Source organism: Amphiura filiformis, chromosome 2 (assembly GCF_039555335.1).
Source record: "Amphiura filiformis chromosome 2, Afil_fr2py, whole genome shotgun sequence".
Taxonomy (NCBI): domain Eukaryota; kingdom Metazoa; phylum Echinodermata; class Ophiuroidea; order Amphilepidida; family Amphiuridae; genus Amphiura; species Amphiura filiformis.
In genome coordinates, this window is record NC_092629.1 from 13,953,647 (window position 1) to 13,971,420 (window position 17,774).

The 17,774-nt window shown below is 37.7% G+C and overlaps 1 protein-coding gene across 3 annotated transcripts in view; it reads right to left on the bottom strand.

The window, feature by feature from the left end:
* The window catches only part of LOC140145914 (vitamin D3 receptor B-like), a 495,422-nt gene that overhangs the window by 445,577 nt on the left and 32,071 nt on the right, over positions 1-17,774 (bottom strand). For 2 of the 3 annotated variants that reach the window (XM_072167634.1, XM_072167633.1), the window contains exon 2: positions 8,641-8,727. The gene's annotated coding sequence lies outside the window, so the exon portion shown is untranslated. Of the gene's footprint in view, positions 1-8,640; positions 8,728-11,855; positions 12,044-17,774 lie in introns of those variants that run through there. The other variant, XM_072167635.1, reaches the window with a different exon arrangement.

Sequence of the window (17,774 nt, forward strand, 5' to 3'; positions counted from 1 at the left end):
TTCTTTGGTTCCATGAACAGTGTTCGAATTTAGGAAAAATAAATGGTTGTCCCACGGACAACCAGATTACAATTTCTGGTTGTCCGTCTAAGTTTTTGGTTGTCCGTGGGCCTACAAATGTGACTTTTGGCTAGATTTATGGTTGTCCGGCAGACAACCGAATCAGTATTTTTGGTTGTCCGGCGACTTTTTTAGTTGTCCCGGGCAACCGGACAACCAAAATTTCGAACGCTGTCCATGAATGACAATTCAATTTGAGGGATAGTGTTATGCATGGGGCAGTTCTAGTCAAGATGCATACAGACTGGGGGTGGCGCTGACATGGAAGGCAAGTCCCCCTCCCCGGCTCGAAATACTGGGACAAAATTAACGAAATTGTAATGAGCATCTTCCTTTGTCCTGGTTTCAGGCCACTTTTGTCCTCACTTTAGCAGTAAAACTGCATCCACACATTTGTCCTGGTAAAGTCCTGACAATAGCGGGTCAGTTGAATGATTTTAAAAATTTGACCCCCGCCCACCTCCCGGCTTGGTGGCCACGGTGGGTTCTTCATTCAGTGAATAACATAAGTAATTTTCAGTTCTTCTGCTCAATGTGTTACATGGGTATGCCGGAAAATGGGATCTAATGAATGAAAACAAAGCTAAATGGTAAACCAGGCTTGAAACAACCTACTTCTTACAAATCAGCCAAGAAAATTGAAGAAACTGGTACATGTCAAACAAGATTCTCCTCTACAATCGATCTGCTGGAAAAGTGGAAATTTTCACGCTACATTTATTTTTACACTTTTCTCGTTCCAAGCTGCTACCGCCAAAATTAACAACGCACGAATATGTTCATTTTGTGTTGATGTCAATGTCAGGAAACTTAGAATGGCAAATTTAAAAACAAGGGAAACAGTTCAAAATTGGCCAAATGCGAAAAATTAATTGTGCGAAAATTTCCACTTTTACAGTAGATGGCAGCATTTTACAAAAACATTCAACCATGCTCCCCCAACCACTGGTTTTTGGGGAGCATTTTACAAAATGAATCTTTTTGTAAAATGCTGCCATCTACTCTAAAAGTGGAAATTTTTGCGCAATTTTTTAAAATTTTACCATTTTGTTTCATTAGAAAGTTTAAATTAGACAAAATGCCCTTTCTGTCCTGTCTGCTTCATCTTGTAATACTGATGATGGTTACACACAAAACACTGCTATCATGTATGGCCTGCCCTTTAAATGCAATGTATATAGTTTTATAACAGCCTGATTAATACATCCTATCAACAATAGAGGGTGCTATGCATATTTTGCTTCTGATGCATGAAAATAAAATATATAGATCTACTTGTACCAGGCTATCTGCAATTCATCAAAATTAAGATTTCTTTTTAATTTTTCGAAAAAGTCATTGTGCTATAAAATTTTACCATTGAACAGTCAGGCATTCAATATTTGTATACTAGTACTAGCCTTAAGATAAAATATTTAAAAACTTAAAACATGTTTTATTTTTGTGCTTTTCACCTTCCAAGCTGCTACCATAAAAATAACAAGGCACAAATATATTCTTTTTGTGTCTAGTTAAATATAAATAAACCCCAAATTGCAAATTTAAAAACAAAGGGAAATCGTTCAAAATTGGCGAATCATGCAAAATTAATCACACACAAAATTCCAACTTTTACAGTAGCCCAGCAATGAACTTTCCTGAATAAAAATGTTGCACAATAAGGTAAAAAAAAAATTGTTTGTTTGTCCATAGAGGCTTATGAAACAGTTGGGTCGGTAGGTCGGATTTTTTTTTTTTTTTACAGATATTGCACTTGAAACTGACAATTTGAAGACTGGTAAATAAGTCAAAACACACAGCACTTTACTGGTTTAACTCTTGAGATGGTTCTGCATGTTATATACTGTTCATTTTCTTTACATTTTCTTTCTTTAAATTTATACTAACCACTGTTTTATACGATGTCCCATCGATGCCAAAAAAATAAATAAAAAAATAATTTTAAAAAAAATTTCCAAAACAAAAAATAAATTTCCAAAAAAAAAAAAAAAATCCCCCAAAAAAAGACACGGTCGGAACCAGGGTACACGGTCGGTCGGACGTGGACAAACAAACATTTTTTTGGGGGCCTAATCTACCAACTGCATCTATTGGGAGAGTAACTTGATGCAAGTCTAGCTACGATAACGGGTCATCAGTGTATCATTCAGAATGCTATTTCAGTCCACCAGGAATTCCATTTTATGTCAGGTAAGAAACATAAAACATTTAATCTACCAAATTCATGTTAAGGATCATGTTCTCATAAATTAAAAAGTTGGAACATTATTTGCCGTTCTCTATGGAGCATTTTGATTGTCAGGAACAAGCCAATCAGCTGAGGCCCAGTTCTTTGACCTCAATATGCATGTATGTGCATAGAATGATCATTGATTGAACTTTGACACTGGAAGTGATATCATTTGGGGTCACAGTGTTGTTACTGGGCAGGGTTATAGTTTTACACCATCATTTTTGGAGTGGAGTGTCCAGTGGAGTGTCCAATAAAAATTTCCTGTGTCTGAACCCTTCTCCATCTGGGTAAAAAATGTGTCATGTCTGCTCTAAAATTGTCCCTGGTTTTTATTATCTTTTAACCAAAGCTTATCCCTCCTAAAATCATAAAAATTATTATAAAAGCCTCTTTGAAACTTCTCAGTATTGAACCCAACTCAGGGGGCTCTTGTGAGGCTTACTGCCATTAGGGTTCATATAACAGCAGGAAGGGTAGAGGTATGAAACAGGGGATAGTCCACCTTCTCCTTAATGAACATCTCTGACATTTTAACGTGCACCAAGGATGACTCGTCTGTACACAGGGCCAACAGTGTTATGCGATTTCCAAAACCATTTTCCCCCATCAGCTTCACCAGGTAATCTTTTAATGTTCTCCCAACCCAACCTCATCCCACACCTTCACTACAAATCCATTGGTTATACCAGGAATTTTGTCTGCGGTTGTCTCAATTGGACATTTTGGCCTAAAAGTGTACAATTACACTATTTCTTATTTTGACTGTGTAGGGGTGTGTGGAGACTGGGGGAATGGGGGCAACCCAAGAATAGGGGAATTACCCCATACCCGCCTGGCACCAACCACTCACACAACTCATTTCTGAAATGATGTCCCATCAAAGAGTTAGACTTCTCCGTAGTCCACTTGCCAATTGTGCACTACTCTGGCTATTACATTTAAGCTTAAAACTCTGATTTAATTAATGAGTGCACAATTGATAGATTTTCACAACTGATCTTTTCAGTCACCGTCGCCCTCTGTTTGTTAGCTTCCCAAGTGGACTACTGACTTTGCCTTGAGAGTTAGGCCAATTTCTGGCCTAACTAAAATTAGAGAATAAATGATAGGATTTTGTCTTTTGCCTATCCAATATCGTGTCATGATGGATGGGCTGGCCAATATTTTGAGTAGTGGATGCCGGCGCAGCCGGTATCCACTACGATAAAAAATATTGGCCAGCCCATCCATTATGACACGATATTGATAGGAAAAAGACAAAATCTATCTTTTATTCTCATTCTTATTCAGTTTTAATGTAATTTTTGCGAGAAAAACTGCCTTTTTTCAGAAAGAAATAAAGTTACTTTTGTGAGGACATCCCTGTTGTTTTAAATGAACGAAACCATCACGAACATCTAAGCCGCTGAATCGCGTTCTTAGTTCTCGCACGTGTATTACGCGAACGCATTATCGCGCGATCATTGAGGAGCAACAAGCGTGCCGCCGTTGCGTGGCGGCGGTAGCGCCCTGACTAATATCACTATCAACTATTGTGAGATATTATACACCAAAACCAATCAAATTACGTGAATTCTTTACAAGACGCACCCATTGAATAAGAATTGGTGATGATGTAATGCATCTTTAAAAATGAATCTGGCTTGTGATTGGTCGCCCAGATCTCGTTATTGTTTAAATCCTCCCGACGCGTACTGGTACCATTATAACTATACATGGTACACAACTATCTAGGGAATGCGGTAGCTTTTGTGCTGGTGGATGAACGTATGCATCTAGCGCCAGATTGTTACCACCATGCTTAGTCTTGTGGTTTATTTTATTGATAAACAAGTATGATTGACAGTGTGTGAGTCCCGGGGTAAAGTTCTGCTTAAAAGTGAAAGTCCATAGTCGGTTTTTCGGATAATAAACTGGCAGATTCTAAAATTAGAATTGTTCAGTATTGAAGTGTCATTATAATTATGCCATTATGATATGTTGCATTAAATAATATAAGCCTACGTAGGGCCTATACTTTACTTTTACTGTCACAAATATAATTATATAGCCTAAACTTTTTCATAACCATTTTATACTAGTATTTTGATGTAGGCCTACTAAATATCAGTATAATTTCGAGTTCAACTGAATGCGTTCATCATGATTAATAACATTTTTATTTATCAAAAGTTCAAAGTTCAAGTTCAAGTTTATTTCACCATCATATTATATACAATAACAAAATATTCAAGAAAAGGATGGTAGGACAATCACAAGAGCAAAGCTCGTAAGACATGATTGCCCTCGGTGCAAAAAAAAAAAGAACACCAAAAGACGCCTACAGACAACAGACAAGGACGGGGTGAAAAACGGCAGACTGACAGGACTAGTGCAGACAGACAATGACGTTGGCAATGGCAATAGCATATAAACAAAAGTCGATTGAAAAAAAAAAAATGCATTAACTTTATACAGTACAAAATAGAATGTTATGATACAGGGCATTTATGAAGCAATAAATTTATGAGTATAAACAAATCAGATAATCTTTATAGCTGCGTTTGAATGAATTAGGAGACAAGGCGATTTTGATATCATCGGGGATAGAATTCCAGAGCAATGGGCCCTGCCTTCTAATGGTATTTCTGGCCAAATCATAATTGAATATTGTAGGGCTGAAACAAATTGGATGAGCGTGTTGAATAAGTGTGGATGGCCATATTTTTAACAAAATAATTGGCAAAATTACAAGGCATGTTGTTAATACTGAAATTATACATAAATAAAGCTTTGATAAGTTTATGAATATCAAAAATATTCAAAGTATTTAACTGTCCAAATAAAGGTGATGTATGGGCCAGCCAGCTAGAATTGGTACATAACCTGATAATTCTCTTTTGTTTCACATAGATAGAATTCAAATTACAATTGTTAGGATCTGCCCAAATTATATTACAGTAGTGTAGATGAGGTAGAACTAATGTATTGTACAAGGTAAATAACGTATCACACGAAAGAATGTGCTTTAGACGAAATAATATTCCACTATATCTTGAAACAATATTGGTAACATAAGAGGTATGATCATACCATGTCAGAGATTCATCAAGAATAACACCCAAAAATTTAGTACGAGTTACTTTAATAAGTTCATTGCCATCTATAAATATATGAGTATTGTGGTATGTGCGATTGCTATGACGGTTTTTAAACATAATATAATTCGTTTTTTGAACATTAAGGGACAACTTATTGGCTTTGAACCATACAGAAATATTAGTTAATTGATTATTAACAGAACAAATAAGTTCATCAAGGTTCGGATTGGACATAATAGCATTTGTATCATCTGCATAAATAAAAAGGACAAATCTTTGAAGAATAAACAATATCATTAAGGAAAATAATAAAAGAAGGGGACCCAATACAGAACCTTGGGGAACACCACATTGAACTGTACTTAAAGAAGATTTACAATTATTAAACACAACAAATTGTTTTCTGTTGGTAAGATAGCTCCTGAACCACTCCAAAGCCTTTCCACGTACTCCATAATGGTGAAGTTTCTCAATGAGAATATCATGATTGATCGTGTCGAAAGCCTTGGAGAGGTCCAGGAATATACCAAAGTATGGTGACCTTTATCAAGGTTAGAAACTATCATATTGTAGGCCTCTAAAACAGCCATGTAGGATGAGTAATTTGTCCTAAAACCAAATTGACTTTGATGAAGTAATGAATAAAATGTAAGAAAATTATAAAGTCTCTTGTGAATAATACGCTCAAATATTTTTGAAAACACAGGAAGGATTGAAATTGGGCGATAATTGTTACATAAATGGGAGTCGCCAGCTTTAAAAATAGGAACAACTTTAGCGTGCTTAAGCTCATCTGGAAAAATTCCATTAGAAATAGACAAATTAAATATGTGAACCAACGGAGAAGCAATCAGATGTTTAACATGTTTTACAATATCAGGTCTAATTTCATCATATCCAGGACTTGCACCAGATCTAAGAGAAGCACATGTTTTGATAACTTCATTCGTGTCCGTTGGTGTAAGAAAAAGTGAATTCTGGGGAGAAGGAATATTATTCAAAAAGTGATCAAAAGAAACATGTGTAGGAGGAATATTTTTAGCTAATTTAACCAAAAATCGACTATGGCATAGTCTATCAAAGAGTCAGGACCGGGGGGTAAGGGCTGCACCAGAAATTTTTTCGGAGAAAGGGGCATGGGGAGCAAAGTTAATTTCAGAGAGGGCAAAAAATCAACAATTTTGATATAAAATTGGATCGATTGAGCCCATATTTATTGAGTCGAGCTATGAGTTTTAAAATATTGGGCCAGGCGTTAGTCGAGTCCAATATTTTAAAACTCATAGCGAACAATAAATTTGGGCGTAAAGCATCAAATTTTATCATTATTATGTTTTGGATCCAATATTTTTACACACTTGGATCCATCAAAACATAATAATGCGCAAAATTGCATTAAAAAAGTGGAAATTTTGTAATTTTGCTTTTTATTAGGAAGGCATCTTGGGGAAAGAGTTCTGACTGGGGCATTCCCCCCATTAACCCTTCCCGTGTGGTGCCACCACTGTCACTGATCAGAATGAAAGTGACTTAATCCATGGTAAAATGTATTGCACAATATATCCAATACTTGATCATCACCTGTTGCCAATCTAGACTCAATATTTAATCCATGATTGCCAATTGTCTGTCACATTCAATTGACCGATAAGGGGGTAAACTAGACACTTCCTGTTGCACAGGTATATCCGGCTGACCAGTTAATGCACAGGTTCCTGCTGCCCCCATACCATGGCTTGTGACCTCTATATAACCTGTGGATAGTGGTGTGTGATCCCACGATGCATTGCGATCTGGTATGAAGTCATGTGAACTTTTTTGGTATTTGGCATCACATTTGGCTTGAAGTTTGAAGCAATTGTGTAAGCTTCGTTTAGACGAAGGTGTAGATATTTGAGAAAATCAAACTTGAGTCACTAACGGACATAATGTTATGCTTGCCAAGAGGCTTTCACCTTTTGTTCAGAGTGACAAAGCAGTGCATCATGGGACATGTTGAACATGGGAAACCAATAACATTCAAAGTGATGAAAGAGATTCTTCAGTCTTCATATCTGGATGCTACTTATATGTTCAATATTGAAGCCAATGTTGAGCCTTATGTTAACACTTGTTCAGTGCATAGGGAACCATGACAGCCTCTCTCTGACATTACAAAATCCAATAGTCCTAACCTCCGCAGCCGTGTGCTCTTTGCACACCCACCAGCTCCTGGGCGCGAGGAACTGGAACCAGATCAAAGAAGTGAGTCCAGACAGGGAAGAGCCCTGTGCGTAATGCTACAAATCCCATACATCGTTATTGTCACATAAGCGGACTAAAAAAGATACCTCTGCCATTTAATATCCCAACAACCAATCACACAATAGCGAAAAATGGCGACAGTGCATTCGAGAGCGTGTGGCGTGGTATGATTATTCACACCAACCATGCGCCGCATTGACCGCTGCATATTTCATGCAGTTTCTACTGGGACGTGGTCGTAGACGTGTTCAAACCGCCAGAAATTAATTGGTTGAATATAATTTGATGGCCGGAAATGATCAGTGTTTTCTAACAAGCCCTCCGGAAAAGGTCTATTGGCAAAAACATCAACGTGTTATCATTAAATTGAGAATCTTTACCCAAAACTGAAATGGACATTCCAAAATGTCAGGTACAAATATCACGACATGGGTCATATTTTCATAAACATTATGTGGAAACTGTCAAACAAAATGAACTCAAGTCGTCCCAATTAGACAAATTCCTGTTTATAGATAGCCATGTTGAAATGAAATATTAGCGTCTGCTACCCTCTGGCCATGTTTGGTGGTGCTATGGATGAATGGAGGGATTTAGGTGACAATCATCATCTAAAATTCCTTTAGGTGCAATGTAATCACAAAGTGACTGTGATTGCCTATGCTATGTGTGTGGGGGTGTGGGGGTGGCAGTGGGGGTGGCAGTGGGGGTGGCAGTGGGGGTGGCAGTGGGGGGGCAGGGTGTGAAAGTGCAGGATTTTACTAGATTCCTCTTCAGTAAAATATATTATCGAGGTAAGTTTTCATATTGCAGTCAGTGGTTGCGCCGCAGCGTAAGCAGGGGCACAATCCCCCTGTAAGGACAAAAGTTGATGTCATCAGGCATCACGAAACTCAAGCATTACAGCCTTCAGTGGAATTGTGTGGACCCCGGTTGTCAGTGGACTCACAGTCAGGAATTGCCTTATGACTCGCAATTCCTTAAATTTCCAAGAGTGAAATCAATGCATTTAAAGTTACTTACCCAATATGCAACAGGGTATTCCTTTCCTGCGTATTTACAAATCCTGATCCAAAGTTACAAAAATCCAAGTCCCAAAAATCAACAAATCTGTGAACAATAAAAGCATAACAATACTATATTTAATTTTCAGATTTAATGAAAATATGTTCTTGAAAATTTTACTGACTTCCAGTTCCAGTACTTCCTCTCGACTTATTTTTTATCTTTCGTCTTTTTTTTCGGGTTCTCGACTTCTTCATATGTTCCCTGTTTGTCAGCTTATCCCAACTACAAACCCGGCAAAATTGAAAATGATGAAACAATTAACCGCAGCAATGTGATATTCCACAGAGGGAGTATGGGTTTCCAATAGAATAGACAATTGGAAAACTTCATTTGAAATGCTTTCTCCAGTTGTGGAAGATATCTATAGATAGCCATATACAAGGGGGTATGGATTTCAAAATAGTTGACCCTAGGTAGTCCATTCCATTTTGAAAAACATATTCCCCCTGTGGAAGACTTTTCTTGAATCATTTACAGGGGTGTGAATTCGAATTAGTCCAATGGGGATGAGCAATATGATCACTAGAAAAGCTGAAATGGGTAATCATGAAAATAGACAAACAAATCATCTTGTAAACAATTTTGTCTTAAAATTCATTCAAATTCCACTTTTTTAAATGCTTTTCTGCCACCTCACTCAGCAGCAAATCACACCAGTTTTTACTGATCAACTGAGCATGTCTAACTTAAGGTCAGGGCAAATACATTATATCAACATTAAATCATTTTCTTAACCCCTATGTGTGGGCATTGATGTGTGCCAAAGAAACAAAAGGTGAAATCCTTTGTGGGGAAGGGGCGAGAAGGGGAACCAGAATTGGGTTAAGTGGACCAACTGGAAAACAAAAAAACAATTTAGAAGTGTAATTTTGCCAATTTTGTGAGGCATCAAATTAAACTAGCGCATCTCCTGGGAGCTCAGAAGATATCATATCCTTCCCAGAATCCTTTGCAACATGTTGCATTACCTCAACATTACAGCCAATGACACTCCTATTACTTTGTACAGATTTCCTTTGTTTTCATGTTGAGAATAGACTGGTCAAGCATGGGTCATGAAATCATGAGATCTAGCTAGATGATTTCTGTTCATTGAGGTACTTTTTGGGACTATCAACCCATGTCAGTACAGAAAATGAAATGGGAGAAATGCATTATGGGAAGTGTAAGATATCTTCTCTGATACATGTACATATACTCCCTGCCAATCAAATCTAAAGGAGTGCAACATGACAAGCCTTTCATCAAGTTTGGAATTCTTTCCCCTTCAAAGAAGGCCTTTATCATATTCATACCATGGAAATTCCACGGGGTATGTGGCCAGGACCCCCCCACCGAGACTCCCCATTAGTCAGGGACCCACCAATACTTGGACGTCGATGGACTGTGACTTGGGAAAAAATTTTGTGGTAGGGGTGGACTCACCATTTGAAGATGTCCCACAGCCCCACCCACAAAGTTGACGGGCCTTGGGGACCTGTCCATTTTCGAAATTGAATCCATGTCCATCCGAGGAAAGGGTTATAACTGAAAGATGCAATAGGCAGGGATAGCAGCTACTCTTCCCAGTTCTCTTTTTCCACTATGAACCCCTTCCCCATCCAATTAGTCTCAAGGACAGTCAGTTTGTGAAAATACCAATTTATGGAACTGAAAAAGATTTGTACTTCAATAGAAAGATGTGACCTGCATGGATCAGATATTGGTACTGATTCACTTTACAGATGGTCCAATTCTGTTTTACCCAAAACAACAGATTGCAGAGGTCAAAGGTCACGACTCTATCAATAAGACCAGAAAATCATATGAAAATATCAGTTTGTCCATAGACCTACGAAACATGGTATGGTTTGTCAATGCATTTTTGGATTTACACCGAGAAAATTAGGAACGCTGCATGTGCATTTTAAAGAATTCTTGCCGTTCTACAGAACTCTTGTAAACTATCACACAAGTTTTGTGACTGGTGTTCCGAATTCTGAACCTTCAGGAATACAAATGCTGCTATATTATTTCACTATCATTATAATAAGGCAATTACTCAAAGTAATTCTATTAACCTTTATTTTCTGCCCTAAGTGTAAGTCAGCTTTGATCAAAGTAGTCGAATTCAGAAACCTTGTTTCCTTTTGATTGCAAGCACATTATATTACAACAAATAGCACTATCAGGAGTAGTGCATGCACTTTAGTCTCAGCTCAAAATTCATACTTGTCCATTGTTTGAAAAAATATAACCATGAAAACAGTTACCAAACCCATAAAATTAATGTTTTGGTTGATGAGGGAGGGAGGATTTTTTTTTTCGAAGTAAAATTAGTAATAGTATTATTAGTAGTTTTTGGTCTTTTCTAACAGTGCTCAATGAAAGGGGGAACCCTTTTTACACTTAAAAATTATTTCTACCATTATATTTCTATTAAAAGACATCTGATGTTACTCATCAAATGGATTTTTATAGTTTCTTTTTTCAAATGTGAGATAATGACTTATAAATTCCAGTATCACAAAACGACTTAGAAGTGATCCTTGTTCTCTACAAACTTCCTATTTCTATTAAGCATTCCAAAGTCTTCATTTTTTGACAAATCTAAAAATTTCTTACAATAAATTTATAAAATAAATAAATAATAAAATAAGATAAATAAATTTCGGAATTTATATAGCGCTTTTTCCAGAGGATTCAAAGCGCTGTAATTTCGCTGTGTGGTGAATCATCCCAATCAGATCGCATCAACTAGGCTGGTTGCAGCCAAACCTGGCGCAAACCTATCCGCACTTAGATTGTAACATCCACCCATTTTCTGCAGCTCCCCAAATTCCATTGGGTGAAGGAAGTTTTGATAACGAAACAACAAATCTGATAAGTTCCAGAAATTGAGGCGCAGGACAAGAACGAAAATAATTTTTTCCATATACGAATCGTACAAAATTATCCAACTTGTGAAGCACTGGTCATAAAAAAACAAGTGTTAACAGGAAATCTCTCAATGTCCCTTTAAGTTTCCGGTATCTTCCTTAACCATCTGACATCACATAGCAAATATGTTACAACCTCGACCCGCCAACAAACACTCCAACAAGATCAAATCAGCAACTCCATTATTTAAGCTTACCAATAAACACAACTTATACAAAAGCCAAATAAGTTAAGTAGAATGGTTCACATACCAGACTGCAGATTTTCCTCTTGGCAAAAGTAGCGCTGTATGTATATCCCATGCAGGGGTAGGTAGTACCATCAAGCAAGCAATCATATAATATTGACAATCACTTGGAGTTTATCATCCCAACACAGTCATCCACACTGACCAATATAGTATTTTCCAAACAAAAACTTTGCAAAACTGTTTACTCCCAGCCAGCTACTTGTGCTGAACTCTACCAACAATTGGAATAAATACAACACACTGCTACTGTTGTATTACACACATCTGAGATTTGTTGTCACACAAAACTTTCAAGTTTCCCCCTGAACGAACTCTTAATCACAAACCACTCATTCTAACCCATTGGTGCTCTTTCATTTTTTTCAGTCGCAAAACCCCCTTCATCAACATACCTAGTCCTACATGAGTAGACACAAATTTACCTTTTCTGCAACAGTCCATCCAAAGCCACAATGCTGTATGTTACTGGCCAGGTTTTTAAAATACTGTGGCATGTGGGTGCACTGCTGTGCACAAGTTATCGGTAGTCAGTGGTGGCACCAGGATTGTTTTTTCGGGGGAAAAGGTTTTTTTTGGGGGGTGGGCAAATCAACCAATTTTGTGCAAAGTTGCAGCAAAAAGTGTAAATTTTAAGTAATTTGGGGGTTTTAATGGGGGAGCACCTGGGGAAAGAAAAATATGGGGTGGGGCAAATGCCCGCCCCCATTGCCTCATTTTTCCTCAGCTTACCCAGCTCACAGAACCACAACATAGGCCTACAACAACAAGTCCAGCACATCTGAACACAACTTTCCACCTTTTCTTTTAAAATATGCCATGCCTGAAAGAAAGAGTTCCACTGATATTTACAGCAAATCTACATTTTTTATAATTCTTAGCCCACCTGCAGTTAGCACAAATTAGCTCTCCAAATTAATCCCATCTAGTAGGACTACATGTGGAACATACAAAGTCCTGTGTTGCCACCAGAACCCAGTTCCTAAATGTTATAAAAGTTTATGCCTTTCTATTTTAAAGCTACCACTCAACAAAAACAAGAAAACTTGGTCCTGCCTTCCACACAGCAGGACTACAACATACCATGTATGTCTTGCTCAGCACTGTTGTACCATGTGATTGCTGGAAGGCCCCAATGCTGCACATTGACACACCCGACCGCAGCCCGACCCTGCCAAACTACTGATATCTAAGCCTATTCTGCGGTTGTTCACCCTGCTAACTAACAATAGGAAAGTCGGTCATATCCCATGGTGACAAACGGTAGTTTATAAGGGGCTTATCTTGGACACCTGATATGTTTGGGGGACTCAGAGTTGCCAAGTTAGGCTTCTTACCCACCCAATTGGGTGACATTCAAATGACCTGCCCCCCCCCCCCCTTGTCTATAAAAAAAGTTGCTGTGTTTTGTTAAAAAGTTGAATTAAAACTTCTGACTTTCCAGCGCTGCATTTCATTTAAAATGGAGATTACTTTTCTCCAAGAGTTTCCAAAGAACCAATTCATTTAGTTTATTAGGCAAAGGAGTTGGGGGGCAGAGCATTTGACCAAATTGCCCTATGCAAATTGGCCTATTTGGGCATCATCTGCCGCCATCTTGAGGTGGCTTGCTGTACTGTGTGGTCTGTACACTTGTGGTAACACTAAGGGGGTACTTGGTCATATCTCAGGCACAGACGGGTACTTTGTTTTCGCATATTTTTTTCTCGCCTGGAGTTGACAGATCAGTGTTTGCATCAGCTGTGCTCCGTCTTCTTGTATATTAACCCCCTGAACACTACTGGTCATCTAACAGCATTTCTGATTGGTTGATAACTTGAAATGACTTGGCTTTAATATATGGTCAAACTTGCATTTGCAGATGATCTTAATGATACCCTCCTTGATTGGTTCAAAATTTGACACAATATCCATTATGGCCAATCAGCCGGTAGTTCTCATGGGGTTAAAGTAGATGTCCTAGAAACACCCCCTTCCTCTATGAACAGAAACAAAAATCAACCAAACTTCTATAACACTTCAGGGATTTTCTTCCAACGTTGCCCATGCCCGTATGTCCTAAAATAGTTTCAGTGCTTCAAACAAACAAAAGTTGGTTTTAAAACTTTCAACAGAAACTAATGAAGGACATACATTTGAGATCGGTTCTCAATCCGGATCCAGGAAAATCCGTCACTTGTCGACCCAATGAACGAATAATGCCAATTCAGTATTTAGGTTTCACAGGGACTGCCTTTTGAAGAGAGCAATAGCAATCACTCTCTAATGCTCTCCTTAAATCTGATATAGGAGAGTGATTTTTAGCTCTCCTTAGTTGACCATTCTCTCCTTACATTCTATCGTAAATGCTCTGATTCCGGCCCGCATCCAAAGTAGAGAATTGCAAAATATTTAGGGCTCATATTGAAATACCCTACCACGTTTTCACACAGAAAGAAGGCAGGATTCCCCTCGCTAAGCGCGCCTCAGGAAAGCTCGGTCATAAAACGGATGGATTATATGCATCAGTGATACACCCTACCCAGGATTTTAACAAAGGAATGCTAGCACAGGAAAGCTGCAGGATGGCGCACACCTTCCTGTGTAAGGGAATTTCAATATGAGCCCTTAATTATTTTATTTATATTTTGGATTTTCTCTTTTAAAATAACTTTTAATGACTCCCATTTACTGACTTTGATCAACTATAATGATGAATAAACAAAGAACATAACTGTACCATTACTTATGTATAAAATCAAACATAGTTGTAAAATAATTAAATGCATGTTCCTTGTCAAAACAGGTTGATGTAGGTTGCGACCACTTGTTTTAAAAGAAAGAAAATAATAGATAATTAATAATTAAAAGTCACCTCATCCCTTGTTTCCAACCATGAAACAGGAAAATAAGAATCAATTGTGAAGGGCCTAAAGGCTCCAGAAGAGCTTTTTAATTCCAAAAGACAGTCCCTGATTTCAAATTTCATGACAGCAATTAGCTAGCATGTTGTATTTTTACCTGAAATGTTGATTAATTCAATGCATTTTGTGACAGCAATTGTCTAACACATCATATTTTAGCAGAAAGTTTGTTACTTCAAAGCATTTGTCAGAGGTAGGTTGTTTCCCTCATTTTAATATTTGCCATCAGTCAAAGTTATAATACAGTGAGTCCTGATTAATTTTTCAAAGAGTTATTTTTGGCATAGTGCTTGACTGATTTAGTCCTTCAAGAATGACTCTTGGCTTGAGAAGTTTAAAACTATATACTAGTATTGAGCATGTTGAGGCAAATCGGCCTTCGGCCTCGCTACTCGGCCTTCGGCCTCGTTGTTCGGCTTTGCCGAACATGCTCGGCTTCACCGAGCCCCCCCTCCACATAGCCGTGGGTCATTCTTGAAGGACTAGACTGATTGGGATCAGTACCCCGAGAGGCAGATTTCAAAATAAAACTAATGGGTTTATGATTGGATGATTCAAATAAAGGGTGGATCAATGACGGTGGATCTGTGCATAGTAATTTTTTCCTTCATCAGTTTCCGCTGAAAGTTTTTACACTACTTTTTTTAATTTCATATTCATGTTTGGTATTTTTGCATGTTTTTTTCTGATTTTTTTAAATTATTGGATATATTTTTTATACATAAATCTTCACACCTGTCTTCTGCCCAATATACATACAAAAGTAAAACTGTCCAAGCCCCCGTAGTTTTGTAGCTTTTGGCTGTTAATATTAGCTAACATTGCCTCCATATAATTTCCTGTCAGTCATATCATATTCCACACATGAAATAAATAGAAAAGCAAGTTGTTTTGTTTTCCAATATAGCTATTCTAGTTGAAATGCATACACCCCCTGTGAAAGACATGACCTTAATCTCTCACACAAGGAGTGTGAATTTCAAAAGGGGTTACCTGAATGTGCGACTCAAATTGAAATATACACCCCGTTGTGTGGGAGATTAAAGCATAGACAGTAGAGAGAACATGTCTACCATAGGGTGTGTGGCTTTTGACTGGAATAGCCATTGCTATAATTATACTAGCCCATTGCTATCATCTAACTGGAATTGTTGTGTAAAATGATACATTTCAAATGAATGGACAACTTCTTGTATTGGAACTTCTTCAGAGTCTATGGTTTAACTCAAGAACAAAGCACCTGACAGGTATGGTAATGAAAGTCTTCAGTATATACCCAGTGAATGAATCTGCAACAATTTTTTTGCACACAAATATTATGTAGCATATAATTAACTAGCAAGAGGTTTCCAATTGTATATGGCCTACTTTCAACCTTTTTTTAGAGAAGTAGGGAATGAGGCTGTGGATCACAAAATGCTCCTTTTATAAAATATATTATTAAAACATTTTTACTAAACAAAAAATGGTTTACTGTTAATATAATTTATAAAAACATTTTTGCATTTGCTGTGGGAGTTCTGGAATTAAGAGTTTGGAGCTTGGGCAAAAATTGGGCTATTCCAGTCCAGTTTAAATCCACACTACCCCTGAAGATTTTGGAAATATCTTCTACATACAAGTATGTTTTTCAAATGTAATTAGTCAGGGTTAATCATTTTGAAACCCATACTCCCTCTGTGTTACAGCTTTACTTATATCTTCCACAACTAGAGTTAGTATTTCAAATGGAAGTCTCCTAATTGTCTCTTGTATTCTGAACTCATACTCCCTCTGTGGAAGACTTAAGCTAAATCTTCCACAGGGGTAGTGTGGATTTCAATCGGAATAGCCCAATAAAATCAAGATACCAAAGTATGTCAGGATGGTAAACTTGTTGATCTATAAATACCATCTAAAAACAATGCCATGTTATATGACGTCATTTGGAGAACTGGTTGATATGGAAGGCTAAAATAACATATGCTAGTCCTGCGGAAAAAAATCTTTGCTTCCCATCATAAGGCCAAGCAACATCAATTTCAATTACCCTCTGATGTTTTCATGTGTATGGGAATAGGCGACAATTTATCGATCCTTCACATAATTATTTTGTGTAAGCTAATCCTAACCCTAACCCTAATTTCATGTAGGGGAAGAATGCATCCAAAATGATAAATCTGAAGGGGCGTTAAGATAATTGCCTTTCAGTTATTTTGTCCCTCCAATGGGATATTCCAGTTGAAATCCATACATCCCCTATGAAAGACATGACCTTAATCACCCACACAAGGGGTGCAGATTTCAAATGGAGTCATATATTCAGGTAACCGTATTTGAAATTCACATTCGTTGTTAAGGTCCTGTCTTCCACAGGGGGTGTATGGATTTCAAATGGAATAGTCCAATGTACCAAGCCACGGGGAGGGCAAAAGCAATTGATGATACCAATAACTTTCAGATTTCTTATCAAAGTAATACCCCAGTAAGTGGCCACCACAGGGGATCGAACCCAGCACCTATGCAGGTGCACCAGGAGTACTAAACCACTTCACCAAGATCTCCCTTGAACATGTTAAAAATTTGTTTAAGTTCATCAGCAATTTCCAAAATCCATTTGAGTGTTTATCACTAATCACTAAAATCAGTCTCGCATAATTTTTCACATAATTTTTTTGTAGTAAAAATTTGAAACGCAGTAATCGCATCATTCAAGTTAGACTACACATCACAAAGTGAGGTCAACGCTTTCGGTAATGGGGTTTTTGTCATGACTTCCCAGGCAGGGGGTTGACAGCCTTGACTGCCTGGGGGTAACGACAAGGGACCATCCTGTATCGTTAAGACAATCCCAATCCCTTACAGATGCATAGGAGGTTAACTAACTAGTGTCAACAGGGACTTGTGCAGCATAGTTAAGAGGGTTTCTTAAGCATTATAATTAACTTTTTTTTTCAGTTTCAGATTCTGTAACTTTTTTTTTCATGCTGGTCTCGCTTGGGTGGAAAAAACATGTGGCCATACAAGTATATAATATCAAA